This window comes from Arachis ipaensis, chromosome B3 (assembly GCF_059453495.1).
Source record: "Arachis ipaensis isolate K30076 ecotype BB chromosome B3, ASM5945349v1, whole genome shotgun sequence".
Lineage (NCBI taxonomy): Eukaryota > Viridiplantae > Streptophyta > Magnoliopsida > Fabales > Fabaceae > Arachis > Arachis ipaensis.
Window position 1 is genome coordinate 43,904,456 of NC_142438.1, and position 24,847 is coordinate 43,929,302.

The window sequence follows — 24,847 nt, forward strand, 5'->3', positions numbered from 1 at the left end:
CGAGTTTTAATAAGAGAAATTCTAATTAGTTAAATGTGGTGGCAATGCTTTCTGTCTTCTGAATGAATGCTTGAACAGTGCATATATCTTTTGAATTTGTTGTTTAAGACTGTTAAATATATTGGCTCTTGAAAGAATGATGAACATGAGACATGTTATTGAGAATCTGAAAAATCATAAAAATGATTCTTGAAGCAAGAAAAAGCAGCAAAGAACAAAGCTTGCAGAAAAAAAAAAAAGAAAAAAAAAAGAGAAAGCAAGCAGAAAAAGCCAAAGCTCTTAAAACCAAAAGGCAAGAGCAAAAAGCCAAAGCCCTTAAAACCAAAAGGCAAGGGTAATAAAAAGGATCCCAAGGCTTTGAGCATCAGTGGATAGGAGGGCCAAAAAGGAATAAAATCCTGGCCTAAGCGGCTAAATCAAGCTGTCCCTAACCATGTGCTTGTGGCGTGAAGGTGTCAAGTGAAAATTTGAGACTGAGCGGTTAAAGTCAAGGTCCAAAGCAAAAAGAAGAGTGTGCTTAAGAACTCTGGACTCCTCTAATTGGGGACTTTAGCAAAGCTGAGTCACAATCTAAAAGGTTCACCCAATTAAGTGTCTGTGGCATTTATGTATCCGGTGGTAATACTGGAAAACAAAGTGCTTAGGGCCACGGCCAAGACTCATAAAATAGCTGTGTTCAAGAATCATCATACTGAAATAGGATACTCAATAACACTATCTGAATTCTAAGTTCCTATAGATGCCAATCACTCTGAGCTTCAATGGATAAAGTGAGATGCCAAAACTGTTCGGAAGCAAAAAGCTACTAGCCCCGCTCATCTAATTAGAATATGAGCTTCATGCAAAAAAACTCTGAGATATTATTGCTTCTCAACCTACTAGTCTTCTATTTTATTTGTCTAGTTGCTTGAGGACAAGCAACAGTTTAAGTTTGGTGTTGTGATGAGCGGATATTTTATACGCTTTTTGGGGATAATTTCATATAGTTTTGAGTATATTTTAGTTAGTTTTTAGTTTATTTCCAGTAGTTTTTAGGAAAAATTCATATTTCTGGACTTTACTATGAGTTGTGTGTTTTTCTGTAATTTCAGGTATTTTTCTGGCTGAAATTGAAGGAGCTGAGCAAAAATCTGATTCAGGCTGAAAAAGGACTGCTAATGCTGTTGGATTCTGACCTCCCTGCACTCAACTTGGGTTTTCTGGAGCTACAGAACTCGAAATGGCATGATTCCAATTGCATTGGAAAGTAGACATCCAGGGCTTTCCAGCAATATATAATAGTTCATACTTTGCACAAGGATAGATGACGTAAACTGGCGTTCAACGCCAGTCCTCTGCCCAATTCTGGCGTCCAGCGCCAGAAAAGGATCAAAAACTGGAGTTGAACGCCCAAACTGGCACAAAAACTGGCGTTCAACTCCACAAATGGCCTCTGCACGTGAATTGCTTAAAGTCTCAGCCCCAGCACACACCAAGTGGGCCCCAGCACACCAAGTGGGCCCCAGAAGTGGATCTCTGCATCATCCATCATAGTCCACTCATATTTTGTAACCCTAGGCTACTGGTTTAGTATTTAAACAACTTTTAGAGACTTATTTTGTATCTCATGACATTTCAGATCTAAACTTTGTATTCTCGGACGGCATGAGTCTCTAAACCCCATTGTTGGGGGTGAGGAGCTCTGCTGTGTCTCGATGAATTAATGCAAGTATTTCTGTTTTCCATTCAAACACGCTTGTTCCTATCTAAGATGTTCATTCGCGCTTAACTGTGATGGAGGTGATGAGCTGTGACACTCATCACCTTCCTCAAATCATGAACGTGTGCCTGACAACCACCTCCGTTCTATATACGATTGAATGAGTATCTCTTAGATTCCTTAATCAGAATCTCCGTGGTATAAGCTAGAACTGATGGCAGCATTCATGAAAATCCGGAAAGTCTAAACCTTGTCTGTGGTATTCCGAGTAGGATTCAAGGATTGAATGACTGTGACGAGCTTCAAACTCTTGAAGGCTGGGCGTTAGTGACAGACGCAAAAGGATAGTAAATCCTATTCCAACCGGATCGAGAACCAACCGGTGATTAGCCGTGCTGTGACAGAGCGCGTGAGCGTAGTTTTCACTGGGAGGACGGAAGGTAGCCATTGACAACGGTGATCCACCAACACACAGCTTGCCATAGGAGGGCGTGCGTGCGTGAATCAAAAGACAGAGGAAAGCAGAGATTCAGAAGACAAAGCATCTCCAAAACTCCAACATATTCTCCATTACTGCACAACAAGTAATCTTTAATTTATGTTCTCTTGGTTATTCACAATTCAACTGATAAACATAATTGACTTCCTGACTAAGATTTACAAGATAACCATAGATTGCTTCAAACCAACAATCTCCGTGGGATTCGACCCTTACTCACGTGAGGTATTACTTGGACGACCCAGTGCACTTGCTGGTTAGTGGTACGCGTTGTGAAAAGTGTGATTCACAATTCGTGCACCAAGTTTTTGGCGCCGTTGCCGGGGATTGTTCGTGTTTGAACAACTGACGGATTGTTTTGTTGCTTAGATTAGGAAAAATCTTTCTTTTCTTTGGTTTAGAGTCTTTTATTATTTATCCCTTGTTAAAATACTTTAAACTTATAGCTCAGTTATTTAGAACGTGGTGTTTATGTTCATGATAATTGGCTATCATATTTTTTTTAAAAAAAAAAACCTTTTTCAAAAATAATTTTTCTATTAAATTCTGTGCCAAACTTTAAGTTTGGTGTTTTCAAAAATAATCTTTCTCAAAATTTTTGAAGGTCCCATAACTCATTTGGCTAGAGCATTAATCTGTGTTCTTGGTAATTGGGTTAGAGTCTTTTATATTCTTTTCAAAACCTTCTTTTTCATAAATAATATTTTCTCTATTAAATTTTGTGACAAACTTAAAGTTTGGTGTTTTCTTGTTGATTTCCCTTTGGTTTTCGAAAATTTTGGTTTGGTTTTCTAAAAATTTTAAGTTTGGTGTTCTTTCTTCATGTTCTTGTGTTCTTGTGAGTCTTCAAAGTGTTCTTGAGTTTTCCTTGTGTCTTGATCTTAAAATTTTTAAGTTTGGTGTTCCTTGGTGTTTTCCCTCCAAATTTTTCGAAAACAAGGAGCATTAGATCTAAAAATTTTAAATCTTGTACTATCTTATTGTTTTTCTCTCTCCTCACTAAATTCAAAAAAAAAATATCTTTTCAAAATATCTCTTCTAACTTCCTAACTTCTTATCTTTTCAAAATTTGTTTCAACTAACTAACTAACTTTTTGTTTGTTTCTTAACTTTTTCAAAACTACCTAACTAACTCTCCCTCTCTCTAAATTTCGAAAATATCTTCCCTCTTTTTCAAAAATTTCTTTTTTATTAACTAATTAATTTCTTTTTTTTTTATAAACGAAAAAAAAAATTTCAACTTTAAAATTCAAATTCTTTTTAGTTATTTTATTTAAGTATTTACTTCTTATAAAATAAAATAAATAAAAAGATAAATCAGTCCAAGTTATATCCATAGATCCATCATGGACATAAGTGGAAATGAACAGTCCAGAAGGACTCTGGGGTCATATTCTAACCCCTCTACTGCTTCATATGGGAGTAGCATCTGCATACCCTTCATTGGAGTCAGTAGCTTTGAGTTGAATCCTCAGCTCATTATCATGGTGCAGCAAAGTTGCCAGTATTCCGGTCTTCCACAGGAAGAACCTACAGAGTTTCTGGCACAATTTTTACAAATTGCTGACACAGTACATGATAAGGAAATAGATCAGGATGTCTACAGACTAATTACTGTTTCCATTTGCTGTAAAAGATCAAGCTAAGAGGTGGTTAAATAACCAACCTAAGGCCAGCATAAGAACATGGAAACAGCTGACAGAAAAATTCCTGAATCAATATTTCCCTCCAAAAAGGATGACACAGCTAAGGCTGGACATCCAAGGCTTTAAACAAGGAGATAATGAATCTCTTTATGATGCCTGGGAGAGATACAGAGAGATGCTACGAAAATGCCCCTCTGAAATGTTTTCAGAGTGGGTTCAGTTAGACATCTTCTACTATGGGCTTGCAGAAGGAGCTCAGATGTCTTTAGATTACTCAGCTGGTGGATCTATCCATATGAGAAAGACAATAGAAGAAGCTCAAGAGCTCATTGATACAGTTGCCAGGAATCAGCATCTGTATCTAAGCAGCAACCCTTCCATGAATGAAGAGGTTAAAACAGTAACTGCTGAATTCAGTACTGTAAAACAAGCTGCTGAATTCAATCAGCAACTAAAATCTGGCGTTCAACTCCACAAATGGCCTCTGCACGTGGAAAGTTAAGGCTCGGCCCAATCACACACCAAGTGGGCCCAGGAAGTGGATTTATGCATCAATTACTTACTCATGTAAACCCTAGTGACTAGTTTATTATAAATAGGACCTTTTACTAGTCTTTTTGACCATCTTTGAACACATTGTTCTTAGACCATAGGGGCTGGCCACACGGCCATGCCTGGACCTTCACTTATGTATTTTCATACGGTAGAGTTTCTACACTCCATAGATTAAGGTGTGGAGCTCTGCTGTTCCTCAAAGATTAATGAAAGTACTACTGTTTTCTATTCAATTCATCTTATTTCGCTTCTAAGATATCCATTCGCACCCAAGAACGTGATGAAGGTGATGATTATGTGTGACGCTCATCACCATCTCCCCTACGAACACGTGCCCGACAAACACCTCCGTTCTACATGAAATAAAGCTAGAATGAATATCTCTTAGATCTCCTAACCAGAATCTTCGTGGCGTAAGCTAGAATGATGGCGGCATTCAAGAGAATCCGGAAGGTCTAAACCTTGTCTGTGGTATTCTGAGTAGGATTTAATGATTGAATGACTGTGACGAGCTTCAAACTCGCGAGTGCTGGGCGTTAGTGACAGACGCAAAAGGAGGGTGAATCCTATTCCAGCATGATCGGGAACCGACAGATGAATAGCCGTGCCGTGACAGGGTGCGTGAGCATATTATTCACTGAGAGGAGGGGATGTAGCCACTGACAACGATGATGCCCTTGCATAAAGCCAGCCATGGAAAGGAGTAAGACTGATTGGATGAAGATAGCAGGAAAGCAGAGGTTCAGAGGAACAAAAAGTATCTCCATTCGCTTATCTGAAATTCCTACCAATGATTTACATAAGTACCTCTATCCCTATCTTATTGTATAATATTCGAAAACACCATTATCACTTTATATCTGCCTGACTGAGATTTACAAGGTGACCATAGCTTGCTTCATACCAACAATCTCCGTGGGATTCGACCCTTACTCACGTAAGGTATTACTTGGACGACCCAGTGCACTTGCTGGTTAGTTGTATCGAAGTTGTGACAATTATGTATTGAGATCAGAGCACCAAGTTGCTCACGTTGCCGGGGATTGTTTGAGCCTGGACATAACAATTTCGTGCACCAAGTTTTTGGCGCCGTTGCCGGGGATTGTTCGAGTTTGGACAACTGACGGCTCATCCTGTTGCTCAGATTAGGTAATTTTCTTTTTGTTTTCTTTTCAAAAATATTTCAAAAAATTTCTCATCTGTTTTCGAAAAAAAATAAAAATGTTTTCAAAAATTTTATTCAAGATTTTTAAGAATGAATTCTAGTGTTTCATGAAGCATGTGAAGCCTGGCTGGCTGTAAAGCCATGTCTAAATTCTTTTGGACTGAGGCTTCCAAACCATCAGAGGTAAGTTACATACTTGATAAATGATGAGCAGCAATTTGTTATCAAGATCAATATACTCTGGTGTTAAATGCTGAAGCTTGGCTGGCCATTGGCCATGTCTAGTGTTTTGGACTGGAGCTTTCTTTGAAAGCTTGGCTGGCTAGTGAGCCATGTCTAATTCCTGGACTGAAGCTTTAGACTAAGAATGCAAGATTCCTGGAATTCATATTAAAAATTTTGGAATCCTTATTTTTCTTTTTTCAATTAATTTTTCGAAAAAAATCTAAAAAAAATTAGAAAATCATAAAAATCAAAAATATTTTCTGTTTCTTGTTTGAGTCTTGAGTCACATTATAAGTTTGGTGTCACTTGCATATGCATCTTGCATTTTTTCGAAAATATCATGCATTCATAGTGTTCTTCATGATCTTCAAGTTGTTCTTGGTAAGTCTTCTTGTTTGATCTTGATGATTTTTTGTTTTGTGTCTTTTCATGTTTATCATATGCATTCTTGAATTCTTAGTGCATAAGCATTAAAGAATTCTAAGTTTGGTGTCTTACATGTTTTCTTTGCATTAAAAATTTTTCAAAATTGTGTCTATGATGTTCATCGTGACATTCATAGTGTTCTTGGTGTTCATCTTGACATTCATAGCATTCTTGCATGCATCACATGTTTTGATCTAAAAATTTCATGCATTGCATTTTTTTGTGTTTTTCTCTCTCATCATAAAAATTCAAAAATCAAAAAAATATCTTTCCCTTTTTCTCTCATCAAATTCGAAAATTTGGATTGACTTTTTCAAAAATTTTTAAAATCAAATTGTTTCTCATGAGTCAAATCAAATTTTCAATTTGAAAATCTTATCTTTTTCAAAATCTTTTTCAAAAATCAAATCTTTTTCAAAATTCTTAGTTATTTTCGAAAATTCCAAAAATATTTTTCAAAAATCTTTTTCTTATTTTTATACCATATTTTCGAAAATAACAATAACAATTAATGTTTTGATTCAAAAATTTGAAGTTTGTTACTTGCTTGTTAAGAAAGATTCAAACTTTAAGTTCTAGAATCATATCTTGTGATTTCTTATGAATCAAGTCATTAATTGAGATTTTAAAAATTAAAATCTTTTTCAAAAACTAACTTCTATCATATCTTTTAAAAAATATCTTCTTATCTTATCTTTTTCAAAAATATCTTTTCAAAATATCTTTTCTAACTTCCTAACTTCTTATCTTTTCAAAATTTGTTTCAACTAACTAACTAACTTTTTGTTTGTCTCTTAACTTTTTCAAAACTACCCAACTAACTCTCTCTCTCTAATTTTCGAAAATATCTTCCCTCTTTTTCAAAAATTTCTTTTTTATTAACTAATTATTTTTATTTTTTCGAAAAAAATACTAACAATTTTCAAAAACCAATTTTCAAAAATCACTAACTCCTTTTCAAAAATAATTTTCGAAAATTCCCTCCTTCTCTCTCATCTTATTCTATTTATTCATTCATATCCTAACATCTCATCTCACATCTCTTCCATCCGTACAGTTGTGTTTCTTCCTTTACATCACATTCTTTGTCTCCCCCTCTTTTCTTCCACTCACAAAGGGATCCCTATACTGTGGTATAAAGGATCTCTATTATTATTATTATTATTTTTCTGTGCCTTCTTCTTTGTCATATGAGCAGGAGCAAGGATAAGAACATTCTTGTGAAAGCAGATCCAGAACCTGAAAGGACTCTGAAGAGAAAATTAAGAGAAGCTAAAATACAACAATCCAAAGATAACCTTTCAGAAATTTTCGAACAGGCAGAGGAGATGGCAGCCGAAAATAATAATAATGTAAGGAAGATGCTTGGTGACTTTACTGCACCTAATTCCAATTTACATGGAAGAAGCATCTCCATTCCTGCCATTGGAGCAAACAACTTTGAGCTGAAACCTCAATTAGTTTCTCTGATGCAGCAGAACTGCAAGTTTCATGGACTTCCATCTGAAGATCCTTTTCAGTTCTTGACTGAATTCTTGCAGATATGTGATACTGTTAAGACTAATGGAGTAGATCCTGAAGTCTACAGGCTCATGCTTTTCCCTTTTGCTGTGAGAGACAGAGCTAGATTATGGTTGGATTCTCAACCCAAAGACAGCCTGAACTCTTGGGATAAGCTGGTCACGGCTTTCTTAGCCAAGTACTTTCCTCCTCAAAAGCTGAGCAAGCTTAGAGCTGATGTTCAAACCTTCAGACAGAAAGAAGGTGAATCCCTCTATGAAGCTTGGGAAAGATACAAACAGTTGACCAAAAAGTGTCCTTCTGACATGCTATCAGAATGGACCATCCTGGATATATTCTATGATGGTCTGTCTGAGTTATCTAAGATGTCATTGGATACCTCTGTAGGTGGATCCATTCACCTAAAGAAAACGCCTGCAGAAGCTCAAGAACTCATTGACATGGTTACTAATAACCAGTTCATGTACACTTCTGAAAGGAATCCTGTAAGCAATGGGACGCCTATGAAGAAGGGAGTTCTTGAAGTTGATACTCTGAATGCCATATTGGCTCAGAATAAAATATTGACTCAGCAAGTCAATATGATCTCTCAGAGTCTGCATGGAATGCAAGCTGCATCCAACAGTACTCAAGAGGCATCTTCTGAAGAAGAAGCTTATGATCCTGAGAACCTTGCAATAGTAGAGGTAAATTACTTAGGTGAACCTTATGGAAACACCTATAACTCAACATGGAGAAATCATCCAAATTTCTCATGGAAGGATCAAAAGCCCCAACAAGGCTTTAATAATGGTGGAAGAAACAGGTTTAGCAATAGCAAGCCTTTTCCATCATCAACTCAGCAACAGACAGAGAACTCTGAACAAAATGCTTCTAATTTAGCAAATCTAGTCTCTGATCTATCTAAGGCCACTGTAAGTTTCATGAATGAAACAAGGTCTTCCATTAGAAATTTGGAAGCACAAGTGGGCCAGCTGAGTAAAAGGATCACTGAAATCCCTCCTAGTACTCTCCCAAGCAATACAGAAGAGAATCCAAAAGGAGAGTGCAAGGCCATTGACATAAGTGCCATGGCCGAACCTGTGAGGAGAAGAGAGGACGTGAATCCCAAGGAGGAAGACCTCCTGGGACGTCCAGTGACCAATAAGGAGCTTCCCTCTGAGGAACCAAAGGACTCTGAGGCTCATCTAGAGACCATAGAGATTCCATTGAACCTCCTTATGCCCTTCATGAGCTCTGATGAGTATTCCTCTTCTGAAGAGAATGAGGATGTCACTGAAGAGCAAACTGCCAAGTTTCTTGGTGCAATCATGAAGCTGAATGCCAAATTGTTTGGCATTGATGCTTGGGAAGTTGAACCTCCCTTGTTCATCAATGAACTAAGTGATCTGGATCAACTGACATTGCCTCAGAAGAGACAGGATCCTGGAAAGTTCATAATACCCTGTACCATAGGCACCATGATCTTTAAGGCTCTGTGTGACCTTGGTTCAGGAATAAACCTCATGCCCCTCTCTGTAATAGAGAAACTGGGAATCTATGGGGTGCAAGCTGCTAAAATCTCACTAGAGATGGCAGACAGCTCAAGAAGACAGGCTTATGGACAAGTAGAAGATGTATTAGTAAAGGTTGAGGGCCTTTACATACCTACTGATTTCATAGTCCTGGATACTGGAAAGGAAGAGGATGAATCCATCATCCTAGGAAGACCTTTCCTGGCCATAGCAAGAGCTGTGATTGATGTTGACAGAGGTGAAATAGTCCTTCAATGGAATGAGAACTCCCTTGTATTCAAAATTCAAGGATCTCCCTCTGCAACCATGGAGAGGAAGCTTGAAAAGCTTCTCTCAAAGCAGAGTCAACCAGAGCCCCCACAGTCAAACTCTAAGTTTGGTGTTGGGAGGCCACAACCAAACTCTAAGTTTGGTGTTGAACTCCCATATCCAAACTCTAAGTTTGGTGTTGGAGAGTTTCAACAAAGCTCTGCACATCTGTGAGGCTCCATGAGAGCCCACTGTCAAGCTATTGACATTAAAGAAGCGCTTGTTGGGAGGCAACCCAATGTTTATCTAATTCTTATTTTTATTGTTTTTCGTGTTTTCTTAGGTTCATGATCATGTGGAGTCACAAAATAAATAGAAAAATTAAAAACGGAATCAAAAACAGCAGAAGAAAAATCACACCCTGGAGGAGCATCTGTCTGGCGTTCAGCGCCAGAACAGAGCATGGTTCTGGCGCTGAACGCCCAAAATGGGCAGCTTCTGGGTGCTGAACGCCAGAACAGGCATGGTTCTGGCGTTCAACGCCAGAAATGGCACACAAATGGGCGTTGAACGCCCAAAATGGCCACCAACCTGGCGCTGAACGCCCAGAGTTGGATACAAAGGCATTTTTACATGCCTAAGGGGTGCAGGGATGTAAATCCTTAAAAACCTCAGGATCTGTGGACCCCACAGGATCCACTCAGGATCTGTGGACCCCACAGGATCCCCACCTACCTCCACTCACTTCTTCTCACCACTCTCTTTCACACAACCCCATAAACACTCTTCCCTAAAAATCCCTTCACCAATCACCTCAAACTCTCTTCCCCATCACCTCTTCACCACTCACATCCATCCTCTCTTCCCCATAAACCTACCTCATAAACTCCACCTACCTTCAAAATTCAAAACCAATTTCCCACCCAAACCCACCCATATGGCCGAAACCTTTCCCCCCCTCCCTTCCCTATATAAAGACCTCCATTCTTCATCAAATTCACACAACACACCCCTCTACACTCTCCTTGGCCGAAACCACATCTCCCTCTCCCTCTCCATATTTCTTCTTCTTCTTCTTCTTCTTCTATTCTTTTGTTTATTGCTCGAGGGCGAGCAATATTCTAAGTTTGGTGTGGTAAAAGCATAGCTTTTTTGTTTTTCCATTACCATTGATGGCATCAAAGACCGGAGAATCCTCTAGAAGAGGGAAAGGGAAGATAAAAGCTTCCACATCCGAGTCATGGGAGATGGAAAGGTTCATCTCCAAAGCCCATCAAGACCACTTCTATGATGTTGTGGCCAAGAAGAAGGTGATCCCTGAGGTCCCTTTTAAACTCAAAAGAAATGAGTATCCGGAGATCCGACATGAAATTCAAAGAAGAGGTTGGAAAGTTCTAACAAATCCCATCCAACAAGTCGGCATCCTAATGGTTCAAGAGTTCTATGCCAATGCATGGATCACCAAGAACCATGATAAAAGTAAGAACCCGGATCCAAAGAACTATGTTACAATGGTTCGGGGGAAATACTTAGATTTTAGTCCGGAGAATGTGAGGTTGGCGTTCAACTTGCCATACATGGAAGAGAACGCACGCCCCTACACAAGGAGAGTCAACTTTGATCAAAGGTTGGACCAAGTCCTTATGGACATATGTGTAGAAGGAGCTCAATGGAAGATTGACTCCAAAGGCAAGCCGGTTCAACTAAGAAGATTGGACCTCAAGCCTATAGCTAGAGGATGGTTGGAGTTTATTCAATGCTCAATCATTCCCACTAGCAACCGGTCTGAAGTTACTATAGACCGGGCCATCATGATCCATAGCATCATGATTGGAGAAGAGGTGGAAGTTCATGAGATTATACCTCAAGAACTCTACAAGGTGGCTGACAAGTCCTCCACTATGGCAAGGTTAGCCTTTCCTCACCTCATTTGCCACCTATGCAATTCAGCTGGGATTGACATAGAGGGAGATATCCTCATCAAAGAGGACAAGCCCATCACTAAGAAAAAATGGAGCAAGCAAGAGAGCCCAGTCATGGAGCTCAAGAGGCGCAAGAAGCTCATCACCATGAGATTCCGGAAATGCCTCAAATGCACTTTCCTCCACAAAACTATTGGGAGCAAATCAACACCTCCCTAGGAGAATTGAGTTCCAATATGGGACAACTAAGGGTGGAACATCAAGAGCACTCCATCATGCTCCATGAAATAAGAGAAGATCAAAAAGCAATGAGGGAGGAGCAACAAAGACAAGGAAGAGACATAGAAGAGCTCAAGGACATCATTGGTTCCTCAAGAAGGAAACGCCACCATCACTAAGGTGGATTCATTCCTTGTTCTTATTTCTTCTGTTTTTCGTTTTCTATGTTATGTGCTTATCTATGTTTGTGTCTTCATTACATGATCATTAGTAGTTAGTAAACTCTGTCTTAAAGATATGAATGTCCTATGAATCCATCACCTCTCTTAAAAGAAAAATGTTTTAATTCAAAAGAACAAGAAGTACATGAGTTTCAAATTTATCCTTGAACTTAGTTTAATTATATTGATGTGGTGACAATGCTTCTTGTTTTCTGAATGTATGTTTGAACAGTGCATATGCCTTTTGAAGTGTTGTTTAAGAATGTTAAATATGTTGGCTCTTGAAAGAATGATGACTAGGAGACATGTTATTCGATAATCTGAAAAATCATAAAAATGATTCTTGAAGCAAGAAAAAGCAGCAAAGAACAAAGCTTGCAGAAAAAAAAAAGAAAAAAAAAATAGGCGAAAAAAAATTTGTAGAAAAAAAAAATAGAAAGAAAAAGCAAGCAGAAAAAGCCAATAACCCTTAAAACCAAAAGGCAAGGGCAAATAAAAAGGATCCCAAGGCTTTGAGCATCAGTGGATAGGAGGGCCTAAAGGAATAAAATCCTGGTCTAAGCGGCTAAACCAAGCTGTCCCTAACCATGTGCTTGTGGCGTGTAGGTGTCAAGTGAAAACTTGAAACTGAGCGGTTAAAGTCAAGGTCCAAAGCAAAAGAAGAGTGTGCTTAAGAACCCTGGACACCTCTAATTGGGGACTTTAGCAAAGCTGAGTCACAATCTGAAAAGGTTCACCCAATTATGTGTCTGTGGCATTTATGTATCCGGTGGTAATACTGGAAAACAAAGTGCTTAGGGCCACGGCCAAGACTCATAAAGAAGCTGTGTTCAAGAATCATCATACTGAACTAGGAGAGCCAATAACACTATTCGAAATCTGAAGTTCCTATAGATGCCAATCATTCTAAACTTCAATGGATAAAGTGAGATGCCAAAACTATTCAAGAGGCAAAAAGCTATAAGTCCCGCTCATATGATTGAAGCTCTGTTTCATTGATAGTTTGGAATTTATAGTATATTCTCTTCTTTTTATCCTATTTGATTTTTAGTTGCTTGGGGACAAGCAACAATTTAAGTTTGGTGTTGTGATGAGCGGATAATTTATACGCTTTTTGGCATTGTTTTTAGTATGTTTTTAGTAGGATCTAGTTACTTTTAGGGATGTTTTCATTAGTTTTTATGTTAAATTCACATTTCTGGACTTTACTATGAGTTTGTGTGTTTTTCTGTGATTTCAGGTATTTTCTGGCTGAAATTGAGGGACTTGAGCAAAAATCAGATTCAGAGGTTGAAAAAGGACTGCTGATGCTGTTGGATTCTGACCTCCCTGCACTCAAAGTGGATTTTCTGGAGCTACAGAACTCGAAATGGCGCGCTTCCAATTGCGTTGGAAAGTAGACATCCAGGGCTTTCCAGAAATGTATAATAGTCTATACTTTGGCCAAGAATAGACGACGTAAACTGGCGTTCAACGCCAGCTCTCTGCCCAAATCTGGCGTCCAGCGCCAGAAAAGGATCCAAAACCAGAGTTGAACGCCAGAAATGGATCAAAATCTGGCGTTCAACTCCACAAATGGTCTCTGCACGTGGAAAGTTAAGGCTCGGCCCAATCACACACCAAGTGGGCCCAGGAAGTGGATTTATGCATCAATTACTTACTCATGTAAACCCTAGTGACTAGTTTATTATAAATAGGACCTTTTACTAGTCTTTTTGACCATCTTTGAACACATTGTTCTTAGACCATAGGGGCTGGCCACACGGCCATGCCTGGACCTTCACTTATGTATTTTCATACGGTAGAGTTTCTACACTCCATAGATTAAGGTGTGGAGCTCTGCTGTTCCTCAAAGATTAATGAAAGTACTACTGTTTTCTATTCAATTCATCTTATTTCGCTTCTAAGATATCCATTCGCACCCAAGAACGTGATGAAGGTGATGATTATGTGTGACGCTCATCACCATCTCCCCTACGAACACGTGCCCGACAAACACCTCCGTTCTACATGAAATAAAGCTAGAATGAATATCTCTTAGATCTCCTAACCAGAATCTTCGTGGCGTAAGCTAGAATGATGGCGGCATTCAAGAGAATCCGGAAGGTCTAAACCTTGTCTGTGGTATTCTGAGTAGGATTCAATGATTGAATGACTGTGACGAGCTTCAAACTCGCGAGTGCTGGGCGTTAGTGATAGACGCAAAAGGAGGGTGAATCCTATTCCAGCATGATCGGGAACCGACAGATGAATAGCCGTGCCGTGACAGGGTACGTGAGCATATTATTCACTGAGAGGAGGGGATGTAGCCACTGACAACGGTGATGCCCTTGCATAAAGCCAGCCATGGAAAGGAGTAAGACTGATTGGATGAAGATAGCAGGAAAGCAGAGGTTCAGAGGAACGAAAAGTATCTCCATTCGCTTATCTGAAATTCCTACCAATGATTTACATAAGTACCTCTATCCCTATCTTATTGTATAATATTCGAAAACACCATTATCACTTTATATCTGCCTGACTGAGATTTACAAGGTGACCATAGCTTGCTTCATACCAACAATCTCCGTGGGATTCGACCCTTACTCACGTAAGGTATTACTTGGACGACCCAGTGCACTTGCTGGTTAGTTGTATCGAAGTTGTGACAATTATGTATTGAGATCAGAGCACCAAGTTGCTCACGTTGCCGGGGATTGTTTGAGCCTGGACATCACAATTTCGTGCACCACAAACGAACAAGATATCTCGCAAACAGTAAATGAAGAAGTGAAAGGGAAGAAGAAAACCAAAAGTGAGAGCAAAAATTCTTCTTTAATTTCAAAATGAAATGTAAAAGAGGGAAAAGAAGAAACGGCAAAAAGGAATTAAATAAGCCTTTAAAGCCCTCGCACATTCCCAAGAAAGCGCAATGCGCACTACAGTTAAAGAAATAAAGAAACGCTTCGCATTCAAGCAGAAGCAATCCTAACAGGAGTTATACAGGAGATCAACCAAAAGACAGTGCTCGAGGACGACTTTCTCAAAGGGGTCGAAGTCAAAAGACACGGCCTCAAGGGAAAGATCGAACTCGAGCAGGGGCACTGTTCATACCATGAGTCGAGCTAGGCAAGCTGGGTTGGATAAAGACAAAAATGACCGACCTCTTACAAAGATTGGTTGACACCGACCTCTTTCCAAAGAGCTCGGCCAAATTGCTATAAGGGCGCAAGTAGGCCCAAAGCAGAAGATCGCAGCCCACTTAAAGGCGGCTCGCCAAAGATAAGGGGACCCTCCCACAAAAGATAAGATAAGATAAACTATCTTATCTCAAAGGGAGGTCACTCCACACTACTATAAATACACTGGAGCACCCAGGTATAACTCATACTCTGATTCTACACAAAAACCTGCTTAAAGCCCGTGCTAACTTAAGCATCGGAGTCTCTTGCAGGTACCTGATGGGAGGCAGAAGCTGGTGAATTAAAAATTTATTAAAATGGTTACGTTGCAAGTATAGTTCTTAACTCACCAAAAATCTGCCTATCAATTTAGAAATATGTCACAAAGAGTTTAAATTAAAATTACTGGGAGTTTTAAGTCCCAGGTTGTCTCCCAACGAGTTGCTGAAAAGTGTGCTGTTTTATTAATCAGATGTTCCAAGAAGTTGAGCTAAGTAAATTGGAATTTAAATTGAGGAATTTTAAATAATATAAATAAAAGCCTTGACTGGGAATTGATCAGTTAGAATCTCTATCATTGATGGAGTGATTTTTTTTAGATTGATTTATAATTAACGGTTACTCTGTTTGGTTATCCTTTACTAGGTAAGGGAAAGTCAAACAAGTTGGACTGCTAAATCTATTCACGAGTTACAACCCACTTAGTTCAAAGGGATTGGCGTTGGTGACAGGATAGCAATCCAACATTTAACCCAACTATAAATTTCTCCTTCGATCCTTCCAACTCAAGAGTTCCTCTTAATCAACTCCCTATCAAGTAATGAAACTACTCACGCATTGTAAATAAAGAATCCATGGCACATAAAAGGAAATTAAAAGAAGACATGATTATTGGAATTGAAATTGAATTGAAGAGAAATAATCCTTGCATTAATTAATCATAAAAGTATCTGAATGACAAAATTGAACATAACAAAGAACATGGAAGAATAAAACCAAGTTAAGAGAACAAACTAGAATGATGAAGTCTTGATGAGGAAATAACTCTTCTCAATGTTCCAATGCTAAGATCAACTGAAAATTAAAATCCTAAAAACTAGAGAGAAAAACCTAAGAGAGTGAAAAAACTATATCTAAAACTACTGAATGAATGTCTCTGTTGTTTCTGCATATTCTCTGGCTCTAGTCTGCTGTTTCGGGCCGAAAACTGGGCCGAAATAAGGTCCAAAATTGCCCCCATCGAATTCTGCAGATTATGCAGATCGCACATGTCACGCGATCGCGTCGTCCATGCGAGCGCGTCGCTTGCGCTTTTTTCTCTCCACGCGTTCGCGTCGTCCACGCTACTGCGTCGCTTGCGCTTTCCAATCCGCGCGGCTGCGGAAGCCATGCGGTCGCGTCACTGCGATTTGCGCTCCTTCGCGTGGTCGCGTGAGCCATGCGACCGCGTCACTTTTCGCTGGTTATCTCCTCAAATTCTTGTGTTCCTTCCATTTTTGCTAGCTTCCTCTCCAATCTCCATCTCATTCATGCCCTATAAGGCCTAAAACACTTGACACACAGATCACGGCATCGAATGGAATAAAGGAGAATTAAAAGTAAATAATTAAAGTCTCTAGGAAGCAATTTTCAAACATGTACTGAATTTAGGAAGGAAATCTAAATGCATGCTAAATTGATGAATAAGTGGGCAAGGATCATGACAAAATCACACAATTAAACACAATATAAACCATAAAATAGTGGTTTATCAACCTCCCCACACTTAAACATTAGCATGTCCTCATGCTAAATTGAAGGAGACAAGGAAATAAGTATGAACATGCAGAAACTCATGAAATGCAATGCAATCCTACGTATATAAATAAATGCAACTATATGATTATTGTCCACTTGATCAAAAGTAAATAAGCCTTTCAAAACAGTTACAAATCAAATTCCACTAATTCTATCGTTATACAATAAAACTGATAAAAGTGCAAGAAGATAGCTTATGAAGGCAGGAAACATGAAAATTCAAGCATTGAACCCTCACTGATAATGTATGTACGCTCTAATCTCTAGTGTATAGGGTAATCACTCAATTATTTTCTAGTCATGTTTTCTAACTTTTGTTTTTCTCTTAACCAATCAACAATAGTTAATATACCAATGCAAACATCATGAGGTCTTTTCAGGGTTGTAATGGGGCCAAGGTGCAGGTAAGGATATACATATGGCTAAGTGAGCTTTATAAATTGAATCTTTAATTAACCTAAGCTCTCACCTAATATACATATATTCTATATGCTTTTAAATTCATGCTTAGCTACCCATAATTCCCTTTTTCAATCCATACTCATGTTTCAACTTTGTATTTTAATTCTATCATATGTGCATTGATCTTTGAATTCTGAATTTAACATTGGGATAATTTTGTCCCCTTATTTATTGTTATATTTTTTTTGAAATTAAATAAAGCTTATCAATGCACATAGATTGTTCATTCTCATATTTTCACATGAGTAGGTATCCAAATTCCCTTTAAATTTTTATGACACATTCCCTCAACAACTTTTGTTCCCACAATTTCCCATACTTAACTAGCACACACAATTCTATCTTAAGCTAACCAAAGATTCAATTTGGGATATGCAATTGTTTTTCAGCTTAAGGTTAGTAATGTGGTAAAATATCGAACAAATGGGAATTAAAGGCTCAAAGTGGTTAACAAAGGTAATTGAGAAGGGTAGGCTTGATTTGGATAAGTGGGTTTAAACAAATAATGGCCTCAATCATGTGCAAGCATGTAAATATAATAAATACTGGACATATAAGATAAAACAAAATATAGATTACAATCTTAGAGAAGTAAACACACAAGAATAAAATGAGTATGGTTAAATAATGTAACCATACATAAAGGCTCAAATCTTTCACAGGTTGTGTGTTCTTTAGCTCAAACATCATGTTCCAAATACAACTCAAGCAGATTTATCATAAAAATTTTGAAAAATTAGTGAAATTTTGTTCCAAAGATAGATTTTTAAAAGAAACTTATTGTCTTTTCAATCAAGTAGAACATGCATGCAACTTTTCTAACCTATGCAATTTATTCTATTCTATAAAAGAAAGAAAAATTTAACTAAAATATCCTAATTATTGGTGCCAGAGAAGAGAATTTACCTCCGGAAGTCAGGTACTGACCGACCTCCCCACACTTAAGGCTTTGCACCGTCCTCGGTGCCATCTGTCAGAAACAGGGGTGGGCTGGTAGCAGTATCTCCACAGTCGAGACCATCATGGCTCCCGGTGCTGGTAAAAGAAGTAGAGTCCGGGGTGTCTGAGTCTCTGAAGCGTCCCTTGAGTAGCTCTTTGAGGTGTTTGAATCGGCACTCGTTACGGCGCTCTCTCATCTTAGCTTTCAGTTCATGCCGATCCAATTTTTCAAGTATCTGCTGGAGCAATTTCTTAGTTGTAAATGCTTGTGGTGTTGAAGAAGGAATATCTTCAACTGGCTCAGTAGGCTGGCTTGTAGTGGCTGCTGAAAGTCTGAGGTATTTCCCGTGAGGGACATATTGATCATCCTGTGGAATCATGGCTTTGGTGTCCCCAGCTCTGTAGGAGACTCCGGCTGCTGAGACAAGATCTGAGACCAAGGCGGGAAAAGGTAGGTTGCCCACGATTTGTACATGCTCCATAGCATTCCGGATGTGTCTTGAAAGATTCAGAGGTTGGTCTGTAAGGATGCACCATAGTAGAACAGCCATGTCTGCAGTGAAGGAGGACTCATGAGTGCTCGGAAAGACGTAATGGGACATGATCTGTGCCCATACACGAGCCTCCAAGGTAAGTGCGGAAGCCAAGATTCCCGTAGGGCGGGAACGGTGGTATCCGTAGATCCAACGGCTGCCAGGTAAAGCGATGACTCCGAGAACGGAGTCCCAGTCAAATTGGTATCTCTGGCGCTGAAGGGTGGCTTCTTGAAAAGCATCCATTCCTGCAGGAATAGGGGGAAGACTCAGAACTTGCTGAATGGCTTCTTCTGTGATGGGGACTTGCTTTTGCCGGACATAAACAGACTGCAGGGTCGGCATGTAGAAGTTGGAGTAGAACTCAACTACCCAAGAAAGATTGACCTGCCTTGGCTGTTTCCGTTGGAAACCCCATTGTCTTCGCTCAATTTGCGGCTCAACAAAGGTGGCAATATTGGACGGGAGGATAAGAAGGTATTCATTGTTATAGTTCCTTTCTGCCAGGATGGGGAACATCTGCTCACAGTAGCGATTGGAAAATTGCGCAGCGTCCTTTGCTGGAAAGGCTTTCTCCTTTTCGTCAACCTTTATTATCCTCTTGACTCGTTTTGTTGAGGGCTTGACTGCGGTTGAAGAAGGTTCTGCTACTAATGCTCTTTTAGTTCCTCTTCTTGCTGGTGATCTGGAAGTTGCTTTCTCCTTTCCTTCTTGGTGGCCATCCTGAAAGAAGGGAAGAGAAAGAAAATTAAATGCAAAGAGAGATACAGCAAGGAAGGAAACGAAAAAGAGGGTGAATGGTGCACAGTAAAATGTAGATGACATTAACATATGCTCTCGAGTACATATGAAAAGCCATCAATGGGAAATAGCTAGTGCATAAAAAGACAAGTGAATGCAAGGTGTTTATTGGCATGCTGGCAAAGGGCATGAGTAGCATAGACCAAGCATTACTTTGTAACAAGCCATCACGTTTGTATTGACAATTGAATTCAATTAATAAAATAATAGGGGAAAGTTGTGAAAAGCAAGCATTGAATAGTATAGGAACATAGAGAAGTGCATAATGCCACATGGGCTTTTTCACAAACACATAGCATGCATGTTAAACAAAATGTAAAAAATATGAAATTGAACGTGCAAGCAATCCCCTAAAAAAATAATAATAATAATTGTCAAATAAATTGTAACAAGTCACAAGCATATGGTGAGGGATAATGACTCAAAAAAAAATTTCTAACACCATGTAAAAAGGGAAAAGAAGAATAAAGAAAATAAAAGTTTGAAAAGAAAAAGAAAAGAAAAAGAAAATAATAATATATACATAATATAATAAGAATGATAGAAAAGAGAAGAAAGAAGAAGAAGGTAAAACCTTGTTAATGGAGGAGAGAGAGAGAGAGAGAGAGTGAGATAGAAAGGAGAAGGGGGAAAGAAGAAAGAAGGAGGGAAAAAAAAGAAGGAGGGAAAAGAAAAATTAGGATTTGGAGGAAAGAAAGATAAGATAATTTGACAATGGGGTTTAGCTATGCGGCGCATGCGACGCGGCCGCCTGGGGCACGCGTTCGCGTGGGGACGCGTCAGGGAAGGGGACGCGATCGCGTCGGTCCCGCGGTCGCGTGACCTATGTTGCGCTGCTAGCGCGAGTGCAGCCTCGCTCCAGCACAACTCTCTGTTCGATTCATTTTAATTGCCAAAATTGGGTGACGCGATCGCGTGGGTCATGCGATCGCGTGAGTGTGCGTCAGAAAATAATTGACGCGGCTGCGTCGACGACGCGGTCGCGTGACAAGGATTGTGCTTCCAGCACCAATCCAGCACCACTCTCGCACAATATAGCATTGTGCACCCTTTTACGTCGGAAATGCAGGGCACGCGGCCGCGTGAGGCACGCGGTCGCGTGGGAGGCCATGATTTCCATGCGACGCGGTCGCGTGGAATAATTTGTGCCATTGGCACGACTCCAGCGCTCCTCCTGCGTAACTTTCTGTTCATTTTTATTTTTCTTTACTCCTCCTGCCACGCGGACGCGTCGCTGGTGCGATCGCGTCGCGCGGCGGAAAAATTTTTTTTTTTAGAGAAATATAAAGACATGTAATTGAAAGAGCACGGAAGCACTAATAAAGAGAAGAGTTATTAAAGAAGAAAAACTAAAAGTGAAGAAAGGAACGATCATACCGCGGTGGGTTGTCTCCCACCAAGCACTTTGCTTTTACGTCCGTAAGTTGGACGCTCTACTAGCTCAATCTGCTGCTGTGTGGGGATCTTCCAAGTGGAAGATCTCAAGCTCCTTATTTTTTTGCACCTTCTCACCATGGTACAGCTTTAGGTGGTGTCCATTAACCTTAATAAGTTCAGAACTTGAAGGATGGCTTAGGTGATAAACTCCGTATGGTTCAGCCTTCTCTATTCTGTATGGACCTTCCCATTTTGATCTCAACTTACCGGGCATGAGCCTCAGTCGAGATTTGTAAAGGAGAACAAAATCTCCAGGTTGGAACTCTCTCTTCTTGATGTTTTGATCATGCACAGCTTTCATCTTTTCCTTGTATATTCTGGAGTTCTCATAAGCTTCTAGGTGAAAGTTCTCCAGTTCCTGTAGTTGCAACTTTCTTTCAGTTCCGGCTTTCTCAATTTCCATGTTGCACTCCTTAACTGTTCAGAAGGCTCTGTGTTCGATTTCAATTGGAAGATGGCAAGCTTTTCCATAAACTAGGCGAAAGGGACTCATCCCAATGGGTGTCTTGTATGCTGTTCTGTATGCCCACAGTGCATCTTGTAGTCTGGTGCTCCAGTCTTTTCTATGAGGCTTCACTATCTTCTGCAAGATACGCTTAATTTCTCTGTTTGACACCTCGACTTGCCCATTAGTTTGGGGGTGGTAAGCTGTTGCAACTTTATGGATTATCCCATGCTTCTTCATCAATCCTGTTAGTCTCCTGTTACAAAAATGGGTGCCTTGATCGCTCACGATCGCTCGTGGTGATCCAAAGCGGCATATAATATGGTTTCTCACAAAGGAAACAACAGTGTTAGCATCATCAGTGCGGGTAGGAATTGCTTCCACCCATTTGAAAACATAATCCACAGCTAACAATATATAAAAATATCCACTAGAATTTGGAAATGGACCCATGAAGTCAATGCCCCAGACATAAAAAATTTCACAGAAAAGCATATATTGTTGAGGCATCTCATCCCTCTTGGATATGTTACCAAATTTCTGGCATTGGTGACAAGATTTACAAAACTCAGAAGCATCTCTAAAAAGAGTAGGCTACCAGAATCCGCAGTCTAAGATCTTTCTAGCCGTTCTTTGAGGGCCAAAGTGTCCTCCACTCTCAGATGAGTGACAGGCCTCTAAAATGAACTGGAATTCTGATTGAGGTACACAACGTCTAATTATCTGGTCAGCGCCACATCTCCATAAATATGGGTCATCCCATATATAATATTTAGACTCGCTTTTCAGCTTGTCTCTTTGATGTTTAGAGAAATGTGGAGGAAATGTGCGGCTAACTAAATAATTAGCAACAGGTGCGTACCAAGGGACTACCTCAGATACTGCTTGCAGGTTGTCAAAAGGAAAATTATCATCTATAGGAGTAGAATCATCCTTAATATGTTCAAGGCGACTCATGTGGTCCGCTACTAAATTTTGATTACCACTCCTATCCTTTATTTCTAAATCAAATTCTTGTAACAGCAGTATCCAACGTATAAGTCTTGGTTTGGATTCCTTTTTAGCTAATAAATACTTTAGAGCTGCATGGTCCGAATACACTACTACTCTAGTACCAAGTAAATAAGCTCGGAATTTATCCAGAGCGAAAACAATAGCAAGTAGCTCTTTCTCAGTAGTAGTATAATTGGACTGGGCAGTGTCTAAAGTCGTAGACGCATAGGCAATAACAAAAGGATCCTTACCTTCACGCTGAGCCAGCGCTGCTCCTACTGCATGGTTGGAAGCATCGCACATGATTTCAAATGGCTGGCTCCAGTCGGGTCCTCTCACAATTGGGGCTTGAGTTAGAGCAGTCTTCAGCTTATCAAATGCTTGTTTACAATCTTCACTGAACTCGAACTCAATGTCCTTCTACAGTAATCTGGATAAGGGAAGTGCCACCTTACTAAAGTCCTTAATAAATCTCCTGTAGAAACTTGCATGGCCAAGGAACGAACGGACTTCCCTCACAGAAGAGGGGTAAGGTAAACTAGAAATAACATTCACCTTTGCTGGGTCTACAGAAATGCCATTATTAGATACCACATGTCCTAATACAATCCCTTGCTTTACCATAAAGTGGCATTTTTTGAAATTCAATACAAGGTTTGTATAAACACATCTATCTAATACTATAGATAATCCATCTAAGCAAAGGTTAAAAGAATCACCATAAACGCTAACATCGTCCATAAAAACTTCCATACAGTCCTTAATAAGATCAGAGAAAAGGCTCATCATGCACCTTTGGAAAGTAGCTGGTGCATTACACAAGCCAAAGGGCATTCTCTTATAAGCATATGTCCCAAAAGGACATGTAAAAGTAGTCTTTTCCTGATCCTCAGGAGCTATATGAATCTGGAAATAACCTGTGTAACCATCTAGAAAGCAATAATGTGATTTACCTGACAGGCGATCCAGCATTTGATCAATGAATAGAAGTGGGTAGTGATCCTTACGGGTAGCTTGGTTGAGACGCCTGTAATCAATGCAGACTCTCCAAGCATTCTGAACTCTAGTTGCTATGAGCTCTCCATGCTCATTCTTCATGGTAGTGACTCCGGACTTCTTGGGCACAACTTGTACTGGGCTTACCCATTCACTGTCTGAAATGGGATATATGATACTGGCCTCCAATAGTCTGGTCACTTCCTTTTTGACAACTTCCAAGATGGTGGGATTCAATCTTCTCTGGGGTTGACGGACAGGTCTTGCTCCCTCTTCTAAAAATATTCTGTGCTCGCATACTTGAGGGTTGATTCCCACTATGTCTGCCAAACTACACCCAATTGCCTTCTTATGCTTCCTCAGTACATCAAGTAACTGCTCTTCTTGTTGAGAAGTCAGTTCTCTTGCAATAATAACCGGAAGCTTCTGCTCATCCTCAAGATAAGCATATTTGAGATATGGAGGGAGAGGTTTCAATTCTAACTTTCAATCATGGGTAGGCTCTGGATTATCTGGGGCTTGCGAAAATGGCGAAGTGTCCTCATTGTCAGTTAAGAGGGTCCCCACACTTGTATCTTGTCCAATGTGCCTCTCTTCGAACTCTTCTTTTTGAACTTCAGTCACACTCTCGTCTATAACATCACACTGGAAGATAGAACAATCTTCTGGGGGGTTGTCAATGACTCCATTCAGATTGAAGATCACTATGCGGCCATCTATTTCAAAGGAGAATGTTCCTGAAAAAGCATCCAATTTGAATTTTGATGTCTTCAGGAATGGTCTTCCAAGTAGGATTGATGATGGCTTATCTGAATCATTATGGGGCATCTCCAAGATATAAAAATCAGTGGAAAATGTGAGCCCTTTAATGTTCACCAAAACATCTTCAGCAACTCCAGCCACTGTAATAATGCTTTTATCTGCTAACACAAAACGAGCTGCCGACCTTTTTAAGGGAGGGAGCCTTAAAACATCATATATAGACAAAGACATTATACTGACACATGCTCCTAAATCACACATGCAATCATAAATTACTACACCACCAATGGTACAACTAACTATGCAAGGACCTGGATCACTACATTTTTCAGGTAATCCTCCCATTAAAGCAGATATAGAACTACCTAAAGGAATAGTTTCTAATTCATTAATTTTATCTTTATGGATACATAAGTCTTTTAGAAACTTTGCATATTTAGGTACCTGCTAAATAACATCAAAAAGGGGAACATTTACCTCAACCTTTTTGAATATTTCTACCATTTTAGGATCAGGTTCCAGCTGCTTCCTGGGCTTCCTTGCGGGTTGTGGAAATGGAATGGGAGTAGTGTTTTCTGTGGTACCTGCGCCTTTTGGTGCTTCTTCCTGTGGTTGAGCTATCTCTTCTTCAGCCATGTCCTGTATATCCTCTTCCTCTTC

The 24,847-nt window shown here is 39.6% G+C and overlaps 1 non-coding gene across 1 annotated transcript; it reads right to left on the reverse strand.

Annotated features, from left to right (window-relative positions):
• Positions 1–7,939: 7,939 nt before the first annotated feature.
• Positions 7,940–8,043, reverse strand: LOC148570457 (small nucleolar RNA R71). Its single transcript, XR_015908419.1, has one exon. It is a non-coding gene; the product is annotated as a small nucleolar RNA R71 (small nucleolar RNA).
• Between the last annotated feature and the right edge of the window lie 16,804 nt (positions 8,044–24,847).